The 14,835-nt window shown below is 39.3% G+C and overlaps 1 pseudogene; it reads left to right on the top strand.

Moving 5' to 3' along the window:
* The first annotated feature begins 13,832 nt into the window (after window positions 1–13,832).
* On the top strand, window positions 13,833–14,528 carry LOC147464823 (crinkler effector protein 8-like; annotated as a pseudogene).
* Window positions 14,529–14,835: the final 307 nt, after the last annotated feature.

Genomic DNA, 14,835 nt, shown 5'->3' with positions numbered 1-14,835 from the left:
TGGATGTGGAAGATTAGGATAATTCAGCCAATTTGAATGCCTTTGCAACAACATTGCATGATCTTTCCAGGACCTCATTTGCGGCACTGGGTAGAAGGAGACATCATCCCTTACTGACTTTGACGCGTCAACCAGACATACAAGGTATGTTGGATATTTGGAAAGCCACCCTTTTTTACATTTAGGATGTGAGTCCACTATACATTTGGAGGCCTTGTGATCTTTGATATCACCATCAAAAAGTGGTGTTGGCTCCTCCATTTGGATGCGCTTTTTCATGGTCATTACTTCATACTGAGTAGAGGATAAGGAAGGGATGGTTGCATCCTTTCTGTTGTGGTTACATTTGTGTCAATATTTTGGACACCCATGGAGTGTAGCATCCTCTGTTCCCACTCTATGGCAGCTTCTGAGCTCTCTTTGATTGCTTTCTCTATTAGAGTACAAAGATGAGCCTCCTCTTCTGCTTTTAACACTTGTCCTTCTTCTTGGATTTGTGGAGGTATCTCCACTAGTCATGGTTCTTTGGAACTATTAGGGAGTTCTAGAGGCTCGTATTGGGTGTTGTCTCTAAGGTCACTTGGATTTGGATTTGTAGTTTGGCCCCGTGCCCTTTCCACTTCTTGCCTCAAATATATCATTTGATGTTGGGCTAGCTCATCTCTTTTCATGACCTCTTCTGCTTTCCACTGCGAGCGGACAACTTTGAAAAAACCCCTATATACGACTCATATTAGGGAATATGACCCCCCTTTCTACGCTTATACGATAATCAATGAAGATGTAATAGGACTAAATTTTGAAGTTCTTAAAGTCGAAAAGAATGTCGTAAGCCATATCTTTCGTTTAGCATGATTTGAAAGATTGTTGAATAGTCTATTAGATAGAGCTTATATGAATGAGTTTAAGATATTAAGAGAAAAAATATACTCTCTTCTTTTCAAATACTACACCAAAGATATATTTCATAAAGATTAATGAACAACAGATAGTTTGTCTATGAACAGTATAATAAAAACGTAATTAAAACTGAGATTTTTATTAGTATCAATGTGTTATATTTATGTGTTTTAGCTTAAAATGCATGGGTAGGCTTAAAATTGAAAAAGTAGTGGAGACCCAAAAATAAGTTGTTTAGTAGTGGAGACCAAAAAAGTTGAGTTTTCAGCCCAAAAAATGCGTTTTTCGCAATTCTGGCTACGTAGCCTTGTAGACCAGACCTGTTCCCGTCGTTTTGAGTATCTGGAAGTCTATGTTCTGAGTTTGTTTGACCAAGTTATGACAGAAACAAATTGCCAGTAGCAACAAGGTAACCTACAAGCAGCCAACAGGTTAGCTTACAAACAAATATACACAGGTAATATCTCTTTTGTTTGATCCAATCAAGAAGTGATTATACTCTTTTATGATGGTACAAAATGATGTTTTGAATTTGATTACCATGTTGATTTGGTTGCACGAGTATGTTCTTTTAGCTATTTTGTAGACGATGTAGGGTGTCATGATATTGGGATTGTGATCGTGTTGCGATTTCGATTATGATCGTTGTTGCCATTGATAGCCGTTTTTCGGCTTTCCATAATTGCCATAGTAAGCTACCTCACCCTATCAAATCACTCAAACATTTTGGTTATCCCTACCATTTCACTGTACATAGGCGTGTGTGAGTTAGGGACTTTCTCCATATTTTCTTACCTCAAGATTGCTACAAATGGTTGGTGTTATTACTTGCAAAAGAGTAAGTAGAATAGGGATTTTTCATCCTTAAAGCACGCCTGCTTTATGCAGTTAACGGGGATACCGTCGAGAGCTATGGTCTTAATAATGGAGTCCTACAAGACTTGCCTACGGCTTAACCATTATTGAGCCATTAGAAGCTTGACAAGAACCAGTGCTATCTTGGCTCTGTGAAACCCTCTCTTCTATTCCTTGCAATTTATAATAATCGAGCCACGGGTATAGATGCTTGAGTGCTTATCTTTGAAGGTAAAGAGGAGTAGCAACTAGGGCTTGAAGTGCCAAAGTACTTGTTGTGACTTGTTCTAAAGGGAGTGAAAGATTGGCAGCTGCAACTTCAAGAATGCTAATAGACCCGATAGCTATAGTGATCTGTGCTATTATGTCTCGATCACGGTCCCACCATTGGATTCATTCTTGACCTTGTTACTGACTTTCTCAAAAAGATGCTTGGTATCTTCCACGGGAGCAAAAATGACACACATTATGTGACTATCCATTGTAACATGCACCTAGTTGTCAAAGCATTGTATATACACATTGTATTTGCGTTGCATGGTGTGACCAATATTAGTTGATTATTCAAGGTATCTAATAATAATACAAAAAAGTTATGGGAACATTCATATCCATTGATATGTAATATGAGATCCACAAAACCTATAGCAATACTAATAGTTCCATTGAATCCGGTAAATGTTTTTTCCAAGGGGTGTAGGATCAATTTTGGAATTTGTTGCTACGTATTCCAACTAATTGTATTCACATGAGATCAATGCATGAATAGGTAACATTCTGACTCCTAGCTTTACAGAAATATATGGATCCACATTTTTGTCATTGTCCTCAATGCTGGTAATCTAATAACTTTTGTGCTTCCTCTTTGCTACACATTCTCTGGCTTCTTGTTGTGCCTCTTGAATCTTGAGCTCTTGCTTCTTTTCCTATTTTTAACTACATGTGTCCTTTTGAGCATGCGTGTGTCAACAGCAAGTGATGTTTTTAAAGCTTGCATCCACTAATCTAGTTTGCCATTTCCTGTCCATCCAATGTAGCAAGCTTAATGGCCCCACTCGGTGATATGGAATGAATCACAAATGGTCCCATTCCATGCTTCTTTAATTTTTTGTTTTTTGCTTAAGAGTGTAGACAAGCACATAATTCCCTAGTGTGATGTCTTTGGACTTTACGCGCTTGTCATGAAACTCTTTCATGCATTTTTTTTAGGCACATATTGTGACCACTGCCTTTAATTTAATTTCATGCAACTTTTCTAAGTCAATTAGACGGTCAGACCATTCATGTCTAGTCCATTCAAGTTTATTGGCTACTCCCAAGGTTGGAACCAAAAATTCTATGGGTAATATTGCATTAAGTCCAAACACCATGTTATAAGATGTAGTCCATAAAATAGTTTTGTATGCAACTTTGTAATCCCAAATAGCGGAGTAAAACTTTTGATCCCAATCCAATCTATTGTTTTTCACAATTTTAGTGAGAACTATGCACAAGACTTTGTTGCTGCTCTTGTATTGACCATTATCTTGTGGGTGATACGAAGCCAATTTTCTATGTATGACAATGAATTCATCAAGCAAGTACTCAATGACTTCATTAACAAAATATGTCCCTCGATGACTAACAATTTCTATAGGCAGATTGTACATGTGAAAACATTTTCATATAAGAATGAATTGTGGTGCATGCATCATATTTTTGTGTGGTTTTAGCTTCTACGCACTTGGTCAAATAGTATGTGACTACTATGATATATTTTTTATGAGTTCTGTAAGCCGACGGTGCTATGGACCCAAAATTTGAACCCTACTTGGAAAATACACGTGCTCCTACCATCAGTCTCATCAACATTTCATCCCTTTTATGGGAATTTTTGTTCTTTGTTGACACTCATCACACCGCTTCACAAATGCTCCAGCATCCACGAAGAGTGTAGATCAATAAATTTTGACAAACATTATAGCCTTAGCCCTTTTATATGTTGAAAGATGACCTCTCACTTGCTGTGAATGTGCTTTCCCCATGTAAGATTGGTATGTACTCATTTTTTGATGCACAAAGTGTGAGTTGATTATGCATGCATGATTTGCAATTCCTAACACACATGTGTGCATCAAATTTCATACTAGGACAAAAACTCCCATTCTCATCAAATTTTGATACGTTTTGATTTTCCCATGATGGATAAAGTCCATCATGACACGTGCTTCCTTCAAGTACAAAGGAATATCAAAGGCTTTGATGCACAACTGCAAGATTCCATCCAAACTCCTAACATATAGTCATCCACTAAGTAGTTGGAAAGGATTTCTTTGCTCAATTATGCATCTGTCATCTATTTTGTCATGGTCTATTGACAATTGTCCTATAGACAAAACTAGGAATATATTATCACTCCACTATGTATCATCATTCTAGGTTAAAGAGATCAAACTCAAGCAAAATGATGAGCCATCTCACTATTCGGCATGTGTTGCATGGCTTGTTGAGTAGATACAATAGTGCTTGGGTTATCCGCAAAGAAAATGAATTGGTTGGCTAGGAAATAATGCCAAAATTTCTTCATAACATAAACCATTCCCAATCCTTCCCTTTTCATAGTTGTGTAATTTTTTTCAACATGTTCAGTTGAAGGCTAGCATAGCATATTAAAAATCCATTAAAAAATCCATAACTCCCTCACCAAGTTGTGCCAGGATACATCCAATGGCAAAAACAGAGGCATCTACATGAACATGAAAATTTGCTCTAATATGGTGCCGTGAGAATTGGTGATGATACCAATGGTTGCTTCAACTTTTAAACTAATTTCTCACAATATCCAGCTCAATCAAAGGTTACAATCAAACCATAGAGAGGCTTGGCAATGATTGCATACATGTAAACAAATTTTCAGTATTATCCACAATGTCCCATGAATGATTGGAACTCCTTCGCTATTTTTAGATGTGGCATATCCACAATCACCTTGATTTTGTCCATATGCATGGATATTCCATTGTGGACACAATATGACCTAGGATCTTGTCCTGCCTAACCATGACAACTCATTTTCTTGGATTCAGGTAGATTCGATAGGTGTCAAATTTCCCAAATGCTTTTTTAGGTGTTCTATATGGTCTTTGCATAACATTGAGTGCACAAATAAGTTATCCATTCACATTTCTAAAAATATATGCAAGCGCTATCTGAAAGCTTGATCCATGAGTCTTTGGAATGTGGTAAGTGCATTTGTCAGCCCAAATGGCATCAACCCATAAGCAAACATGCCCCATTGAGTCACAAAGGTTGTTTTGCTAATCTTTTGGTTTAATCACCAATTGATTAAACCTGAAAATCCATCCAAAAAGTTGTATGTGTGCTTCCCCACTACTCTTTTCAAGACATGATCATTGATAGGAAGAGGATAACTATCATGGATAGTAGCTTCATTTAGATTGACACACACTCTTAACTTGCCATTGTTTTTAGGTACCACTACAATTGGGGATACCCAATCCATGTGCTCTATTCGTAAATGAACTCACCTTCCTTTAGCTTATAAATCTCGTCTTTGATTTTCTTTGCAAATGTCTCATTGTAAGTTTAATATTTTTGTCTCCTTGTCTTAGCATCACAATTTAAGGGAATTCTATGCTGACAAATGGAAGGATCAACCCCTTTCAAGTCTTTATAAGACCTCGCAAACACATCCTTATACTCCTTGAGCGTCTAGATCAACAATTCTTCCTTGTCAAGTGTTAGATCCATAGAAATATAAGAAACTTTAGGCTCTTTGCATGGCTTTGCTAGATCTATCCTTTTAGCATTCTCAAGTCCAACATAAGATTTTATAGGTTCAACCTTCTCCCTCATTGGTTGTTCAATGATGGTTTTGCAATCATGAATAGTGTACTTCTTGTAATGAGAGGATACACTTATTCCATACTTTCTCAATTCTTTCCCATTTTCATCATCAGTTTCCATTTTTGTTGTCCAAACCTCTCTAAGTGTGCGTTTCAATTCCCTATACTTCTTTTTTTGCTCAACTTTTGTCCATTTTGGTTCACTAGCTTGTCTTTGATGCGTCTTTTGGAGGTTTTATTGTTTGTCCCTTTTTTTGTTTCAATTTGTTTGGCTGAGAGGTGTTGTTTCCTTTCTATTTAACTTGTCATTTATGCAATCAAGGGCTCCCACTAGTTTCAAGTATGATTGTTTCCCTTTGATATATGGCATTGGATTGTTTCTCATCCTCTTTTTTGAGCGCTTATTTCTGTAACATTGTTGTCTTCTAGGTTTTTGGTTTGAAAAATCAAAGAATTGTTTTGATTGTGTTCAAGATCACTCTCATGACCTTCTAATTTTTCATTGTCTATGCGAAGATCCACGTACCTCGAGTATCAAGAGTGTCATAGTAACATTCATCACTTGATTCCTTATTTTGCTCCAAGATGTGGCTTGAATCAATTTCCATGGTAAGATCTCTAATAGAAATCTTGTCTCAGATACACAAACACTATACTTCAATCCCCACTTCTTGTTTCACCTCACCAATCTTGGTTGTTTCTCAGTGATTTGAGCCTAGATCCACTCTAATCATGTGGAAAGGAACTAAGTCCAAGCCATTTTCATCACAAAACTTGGTAGCTGTGATCTCATTTGATGCACTAATCTAAAGTGGCCTTAATTTGAGTTCACTCCAAGGGCTCCATTCTTTCTTTGAGAAAATGCTCCGTTATATAGTTTGGATCCTCAAATGGGCTTGTTCTCTTGCATTTGTCCTTGATAAAATTTTCATAGTTTGAAGCTCCAAACATCCATAGGTGAGATTTAGAGTTTAGCAATGCAGGTACTTTAAATTCTGTAGCAGCTGTAGAATTGAAATCCTCTACGGGTGTTCTCTGTCATCTTTGCATTTGTGGTCACTTAGGTTGATGAGTGTGGACCTGGTCTCCATGTGGCACAAGTACATATAATCATAGCTCTAGTCATGAACCATCTCTAATTGGTGCATGAATGGCCTTCCTAGAATAACATCATAGTTATTCTTAGTACCTAAATCTACTATAGCAAACTTATGCTCATACTTGATTCCACAAGAATTCATCACCACCTGTTCCAAAATACCAATAGATTTTGCAATATAGCCATTAGCTAGCTGCAACTTCATCCTATTTTTCCCAAGGTCATCTTTTCCCATTCCCCTAAATATGCAAGGAGTTCAAAGAACACAAGTTTGCATAGGATTTTCTTGGGGTTCCACTATAAAGCAGGACTATGGGTGGTACAAGTGAGGAGAAGTTCTTGCAAAGAAAAGCTTTCTCTTCTCAGGGCTTTTGGGGTTGACATCTAAGGGTTCATTAGCTTACAAGAAATTTAATAAGCTGCCTAAGTGGGAGAAACAATATGTTTCAAGTATTCAAAGTGAATTGCAGGGATGTGTTGATGTGCTTGAGCTAGATGATATGATTTCAAGAATCTTTGAAGAGGTATCTTATGTTGATACTATGCCAAAGCTTGAGTAGATCAAGCAAAGCAGGTTAGAAAGTGGAACTGACATTGTTAAAGTGCACTCAATGGACATGTATGAAGAACTACATATATAACGGCACTTATTCATATTAAGGAAGATTTAGATGAAGCAGTTGAAGCACGGGTAGAGACCAAGTACAAGACGGTTGCAAGAAAGTGAGACCACTGGCTCCACCTCTACTAGAAGGAAGTGATGGGATGTTCAATGAAGCTTTTTGACATCCTATACTTAGAAATTAGAAGAACATTGGACACAAATTTACTAAGGAGACATTGGAGCAGTTGAAGATTGGAGAGGATGGTTTCCTCAATGAAAAGGAGATTAAATGCTTTCAAGGTATGCCTGAAAACCACGGTAAATATTTTTCTTTTGATCCAAGCAAGATTGGTGGTGTGATGTGGTCCGAGTGTTGTTTCACCTATGTTCATACTCATTGTTCCTCACATGCCATGGAGCTTACATCCCATTCTAGTTCCAAAATCTCACTTGCCAAAGATTATTGATTTGCTTAATGAGAAGATGCCATGGAGCTTACATCCCATTCCAGTTCCAAAATCTCACTTGCCAAAGATTATTGATTTGCTTAATGAGAAGATGCAAATGGGCATTTTGAAACCATCATTTGCACCCTACTACACTTGATGGTTCATTGTGCCAAAGAAGAATGGTACTTTAAGGTTCATACATGATATGTAGCTGGTTAACAAGGTAACAATCTGCAATGTGGGTACTGGTGGCCCAATTGTGAATGAATTTGTTGAGGCCTTTGCAGATAGATCTATTTACTATATGGGTGATCTCTACTCTTGATACAATCAATCTTAGTTAGCTTTGGAGAGAAAGGATCTTACTACGATGCGCACAACTCTCATTTGGTAAGGATATGCACTCTACCACACGGTGCTACTAATTCAATAGCTCATATGATGAACGGCATGAATAAGGTATCAAGGGACTTTATTCCTCATGTGCCTTTCATTGATGATCTACCAATTAAAGAATGTGAAGAAGGGTCCAAAGATGAGGTGTTAGCAGCAGCTAACACATGCTACACCAATTATGCACCAAGCTATGGATGTGCTATTGTGCACAATATTTCCTATTCATTGTATAAGGATTTGGGATCATTTAGGAGTTCCATGTTGTATAAGATTTAGACAAAATGGCTCAACTTAATCCCATAGTTGAAGGGATTGAGGTCCAAACCTATAAAAGAGCCCTATGCTTAAAGAGAAGCCATTCTTGAGTAGTCACTCTTGAGTGTTCACTTTATGGATGGCATAGCCTTGAGCTTAATGCCCATGCTTAGAAGGCTAGTGCTAATCCTTTGTAATTAGAGTAGCTCTTCTTGATTAATCTAATCTCTATTTTGCTCATTAATCTAGCCTTCTCTATATTTCATTATGTCATGAAGTAGTTTTGCACTCTCATTATTCTAGATTTGAGAGAGGTAATGACTTCTTTCTTTGATCTTAACACTCTTCTTCCATGAGTACTTCAATTAGTTGATGACTCCTCTAATTCTCTTGATTAGTGTAGTGTGTGCACTATTCGTCATGTGATTAGATTTTGTGTCTAATTGTGTGCTTAATATGTGGAGGTTTAAGGGCCTTGAGCTTAATGTCACTTGTGTGTGATATGATTAGAGTACCTTGATTGGCATGTGATGATTGGGGAGGCCAACTTCAATGCAATTAGTGTGTGCTGAAAATTCAATCATTGGATAAGCCTAAATGCCAAAAATTTGGGCAAAGAAAGAGTGTGTGTGCCCAATTGAAGACCACTTGATTGAATGATTGATGGTCAATTGGGGCACCCAAATGCTTGTTGATTGTAAAATATGTATCAAATGTGCATGTAAACATTAGGGATAGGCCTAATTGCATGGCCAAAAGAGCTAATTTTGAATTTTGGTGCTTAATTTTTTATTGTGATTGGGTCAAATTAGTGTTAATCTTTGAGAAATTAAGCATGCATGCATTCATTCATTCATTCATTCATGCTTGATTGAATATGCAATTTGAGCTATGTAATGTGAAGTCGATGGAATAATTGCATATAGTTTTGGTCTAAATTTGGGTGTGTGTGCCTACTCAATGGCATTTGATGTCCAAATTTGAGATGAATGATTGGTCTTGGTTACCAATCATAATGATTAATGGAGCTAAAGATTGGTGTGTATCATCAAAGGATTTGAGATGAATGACCCGATTGGTTCTCACTTGGGGATGATTTTAAGTGCACTACCATTACAATGTATGCCAAGTTCATTGGTATGGTCAAAAGTGCATTGATTTGTGTGTTTATAAGTACAAATGTGAGTAGCCATATAAACCAAAATGACAAATCCAATTGGGTTTGGATGATTTGAGCTATTGGAGATGAGAAATTCATATTGCAATGATTTTGATTGGTCTTAGAATGGCCAATAAGGGAATATATGCATTGTTTAAGTGTGCTACCCAAATGGCAATCAAATTGCATCAATTTTGAAATTGAAGCCCAATCTTTGTGCATGCATGATTTCCAATTCGTCTCATTTCATGTTGTGAATGCACGATTCATGGGCTCAAGCATGGATTATGATAGTTAGAATGAGGTCAAGTGTTTTATTGATAGAATATGGCACTCTTCATGAGAGAAAATGAGGCCGTAATTTTGTGCTTGTATTGCTAAAGTGGCATAAAATTGAACATATTTTTTTGTGTGCAAGCTCGAACATCAAGGTTGTATGCTTGATCCATCAATGACAAGAGGATTTTGTGATTATTATGTTTTTTTGGGAGTGTGCATGGCAAATGATTGCCATTTTTGGGTTAAGATATTATTATTGCAAAAATTTACAAACCTCGACACTCATATTTGTCCTCTTGCCATTCTCTTTATTGTATCATGTAAGAAACTCCCTCTCCCTCGCTAGTTAGCCGTGGGGGTTCACATTCAAAGGCCTTTGTCTCTGTGGGAACAAGATCTTATTGGTTTTCTCTTTTTAACATTTACACACCCTCCATTCTTGACATCATCTCGAAACTGGCTTGGCGCTATCTGCAAACTTGCATACCCTTTTTGGGCTCCCCTTGACCCACCCAAGCTGCACTATTTTTTAATCCAATGCCTTGTAGTTGCTCGCTTGTCTTTATCACATGAGCTCACCCACATGCTCCTACATGCTCATGCCCATAATCAACACGCCACAATTTCCTAGATCTCATCATTGTTCCCTCCTGACTTCTCGATGCCTCACCAACATCACACGCACGAGTTATGGTCTGATCATGGCCCTCCTCCATACAATGCATACAGCACACAACCTGATCTTGCCTTGACTCCACTGAGTCAATAACCAGCCCACCAATATTAGGCGATAAGGTTGATTACTTAGCCTTCCTTGTATCCAATAATCTCATAGAGGGACCCACTGAAGGCATGTGGATCACTTTGTTCTGTCTCTCCAACTCAATAACCCTATGGATGACATCACAAACTCTTTGTTGTCGATCCTCTACACTAGTAGCACCCATTGTGGATTGTAGGACATCTAACCGACCCACGTGATAGGTGTGACTTGTGTATAGGTCGATTAGAGTTTCCATTTGTATTTCATACTCCCAGTTCTCATTTAGAAACGCTCCATCTAGGATTGAGGTGCTAGGGGTGTCCTTTGAACTAGATGCAACGTGGCTCTCAATGGGTTGACCCTTAGTGGTTGCTAATCCATGAGCACTCAATTGCTCGACTAGCATGGATGTTGACATAGGGGCCTTTGCCTTAAGCTCTCTCCATTGCTCTACCTTGCGTAGGCTCTCAATTTCCTTTTCCCTAGTCACAATGATATATCACTCAACCTCTTGCACTTCAGCAAGGCTTCTACCATCAGGTAATATAACCTTGGAGAGGAATAGCTCTGAAGAGTCACGGGGTCTAGTGAATGAAGTATTCACGTGCACACTCTCCAGGAGCATGGGTTCTACGTTAGTCATGAATGGCAAATTTACTTCCCCACTCCCTTCATTTACCTTGTTAGCTCCATGTTTGGAGCGAGTGGCTCTACTAAAAGTTTCCTTCAAGCGGCTAAGCACGCTCGGCCCGGACCGTGGGCCCATGGCATGCATGTCTTAGCTTTAACTATCATGATTAGGTATCGGGTAACCTTCCATGATGTTGTAGTCAGAGGAAGAGTCACTAGACGCAATATGTGGGTCCTGAGTGGTACTACCTTGGGTTCCCGTTGAGGGCCTAGAGCCTAAGGTGGAGGAATAATGAGTGCTCGCGTAAACAGAGATAATCTCTATGTGCTTGTCCTCTAGCACACAACCAAAGTGTAGGTGCATGTGATCTCAACACTCTGGAAGTATTGGCGAGTGCCCGTGAAGGCCGCTCACCTAGTTTTTTAGGTGTTTACAACCCAATTTTTTTGTTATTTTTTGTTTCTTTTTTTAAACCAAGCCACAAAATATGGCGTGTGATAGCTCAAAACGAGCGTCTTTGCTAGGGGGAGGTGCCGTGCTTTACAGCTCCTAATTTGGTTATGTAAATCTCTCAGAATCCTAAAAATAGTATTTTCTAGGTGGGAAGAAGGCTAGAATTAGTAAGTCCCAAGGGTGAGTGTGAAGGGGATGGTGGAGGACTTGAGGAACTTATCCCGCATGCCCTCCCTTCAGTTGAGGTCCTAGTCTTTATGCATAAAGTAGTGTGTATAGTATATCATAAGATTGAGGACTAAGGCCTGGGTGGACTCGGGCTCCGGCTCGAGGGAATGACCCCGATCTCGATCCTTCCTTTTAAGAAAAGGTTTCTTTAATTTTCTTTCTGTTTTCGTTTTTTGTCTCAATATTTTTGAGCGTTTTTTTTTAATTTAAATTATTTTTAAAAAAATCAATAAAAGCTTTTTTTGAAGATAATGTTGCCGCGTAGACGACGAGCTTACGCGCACACACAAAAGCTCCTAATAGCTCTGTCTAACCTCCTTGCAGCTAACCCAGCTAATTACCACTAATTACCTCTGCTCACACATTCTCTAACACAGAGCTGCACACTCAAAGATAGTCAACTCTACTGCTCACTTTCTACACTATTATTCACTGTCTACACTAACTAATAGAACAAAACTGCTCACTCACAAAGTACTCAATCTACTCACAGAGCACATTACAGATTTACACCAGCTAATAGATCTATTAACACCTACACATTACATATCTTAGCAAACCTAATAGAAAATTTGCACATTTCAACAATAACAAATTCTAACAAACCTGCGCATTACAACCACTTAGCAAATCTACACAAACCCAGACAAAAACTAAAAATAGATGGAGAAAAGGCTTCCAGAGGTAGCCCTGAGTGCTCCTCAAGCTTTAGTGCAAAGCAGTCCTCGACAGAGGCACCAAAAATGTGTGCTTTGCCGCACGTGTCGAAGGCTGAAAACTTGTGTGCAAGCCTCGAAAGGCTGCAAGCACACAACTAGACAGTCCTAGCAAGCTCAAAGAAACAATGGTGTGTCACTCACTGCTCAATGCTTCCATCGTGAAGAATCCTGTGCTGCGAAGAACAAGGGCCGCCGCTGCAATGCTCTCTCTCTCTCTCTCTCTCTCTCTCTCTCTCTCTCTCTCTCACACACACACACACATACACACGTGAGCACACGAAGGAGAAGGAGACAGAGATGGAGCAAGAGCACTTCTTAGCTTGCACCTCCAAGAATGAGGATTTTTAGGTCAAATGGACCTTTTATAAGAGTTTGATCCATTCACACATGGGCGCCCACAATGGCCGGTCGTTGCAAAACTTCTGTAAAAATATGATAAGTGGTGCGCTTCTCATTGGCGATCACCTACACACCTATTGGACCGACAATCCCACTCCATGACTCAATCAAATAAATAATAAGGCGTCCATCGAAGGTGATAGGGTGTTTGTGAGGGTTAACACTTTGACTAATGCACTTGTGTTCCAATTGCCTGGATTTGACCAACCATTCTTTGTTGTAGTCATTGATGCTAGTGGAAAAGGTATCGGTGCAGTTCTTATGCAAGATAACCACCCACTTGCATTTGAAAGTCGTAAATTTAAAGCCTCTGAATCTAAATTTAGTACATATGATACAAAATTGACTATTGTAGTAAATGTGCTGAAAATTTGAAAGCATTTTCTAATCAGTGCTAACTTGATTTTGAGGGCGAGGCATAAGGCTCTAAAATCTAGAGGAGCACCACTTCTCTAATGTGACTCTAGTGTCGTCGTGCTCCAAAAATATAGGAAGATTACAAACTCAAACTTTTGAAACGAATAATGACAAAATTAAAGGTGAAGGTTGATCGAGATGCACTTTAATTTGAACCTTCCAACTAGACTTTAATTTGAATTTGCACTTTAACTTGAATTTTGAGCCAGGGTTGACGCTTCAGGTTGACGACTGTCAGGAGCACTGGCAAACATATGACAAGTTCAGCTCCTTTGAGTCGTGAAGCTTTGTGGGACGATTGCATCAACCACATTGCGAAGGCTTTTTGTGTAGAAGAGCAAGGGTTGATTCGGTGTGAGACAAGCCGCGACTCTCAATACGATGAAGAAAGGGTTTATATATGTGGTGTGGTGCATGAGTTGTGTCGGTGGAGAGGAGAGGAACAAGGTGGAGCTAGTAGTAGTAATAGTAGCAGTTCAAGCACCACAATATTGCAGGGGGATGATCTTGCGATGTCTATGGTGGACTTCTAGTGATCTTCCCTACATAGTGTCTTATCATGCAGTGGGCATGCCGATGAAATTTTGTGAAATGAGAAAGGGCGAGGCCGATAAAGTGGTGTGCACAAATTTGATGAGCATTGGGTTGTCCAACCCAAGGAAGAGGATGAGTGCCATGACATCGTTTTGGCACATGGCTCAACTGATGTCTGTGCTGGCGGACACATGTGCCGGGATGCGCAATGTGTACAGTGACTACAACAGGTGCCAGGGTGCAAAGCAGCAGCTGCAAGGCAATGAAGGTGATGATGTCACATGTGTGCAAGTGTATTAGAGTAGGAGGCGATGGGTAGCAGTGAATAGTATGTACGAGGTGTTGGTAGAGCAGCACATTCCCTTTGCGGAATGGCTCTTGAGATGGGATGAGATGAGGTTGTCATTGGACTTCAAAGCCAAGAGGGTATCCCATCAAGCCTGCCTCCGTGGAGCGGCTTTTGAGGCGCTCAAATGGGTTTGCACGGCACTGGTGTCACTGCACAATATCTCCCTCATGCACTGCGACATAGTCTTCCAATAGTGACAATAAAACCTTAGTGGCATCGAAAATAGGTATTGGGTCTCTTACACACATGCGAATGGTGATGGCAATGGTGGAGCTGCAAGTGCAGGTACGATGAGTGCACCATTGAAAGCAAGGTCCCTTCTCTACCAAACTTTGCTCTCGTATCCCACTTAGATTATGGTTTGAAAGAGGTGTTAGCGTGAGTCACGATGCACACCATCTCACCAGTGGGTTGTGCTAAGAGGCGCTAAATGTGACTCATGATGTACACCATCATTAGGAGAACATTCTTTCTATAACTATAAGGTGACTTCCCCCACCA

Source organism: Adiantum capillus-veneris, chromosome 1 (genome assembly GCF_014529385.1).
Source record: "Adiantum capillus-veneris isolate H3 chromosome 1, ASM1452938v2, whole genome shotgun sequence".
Taxonomy (NCBI): Eukaryota; Viridiplantae; Streptophyta; class Polypodiopsida; order Polypodiales; family Pteridaceae; genus Adiantum; species Adiantum capillus-veneris.
Note: the sequence above shows the minus strand (reverse complement) of the source record. Positions and strands in the feature narration are given on the sequence as shown.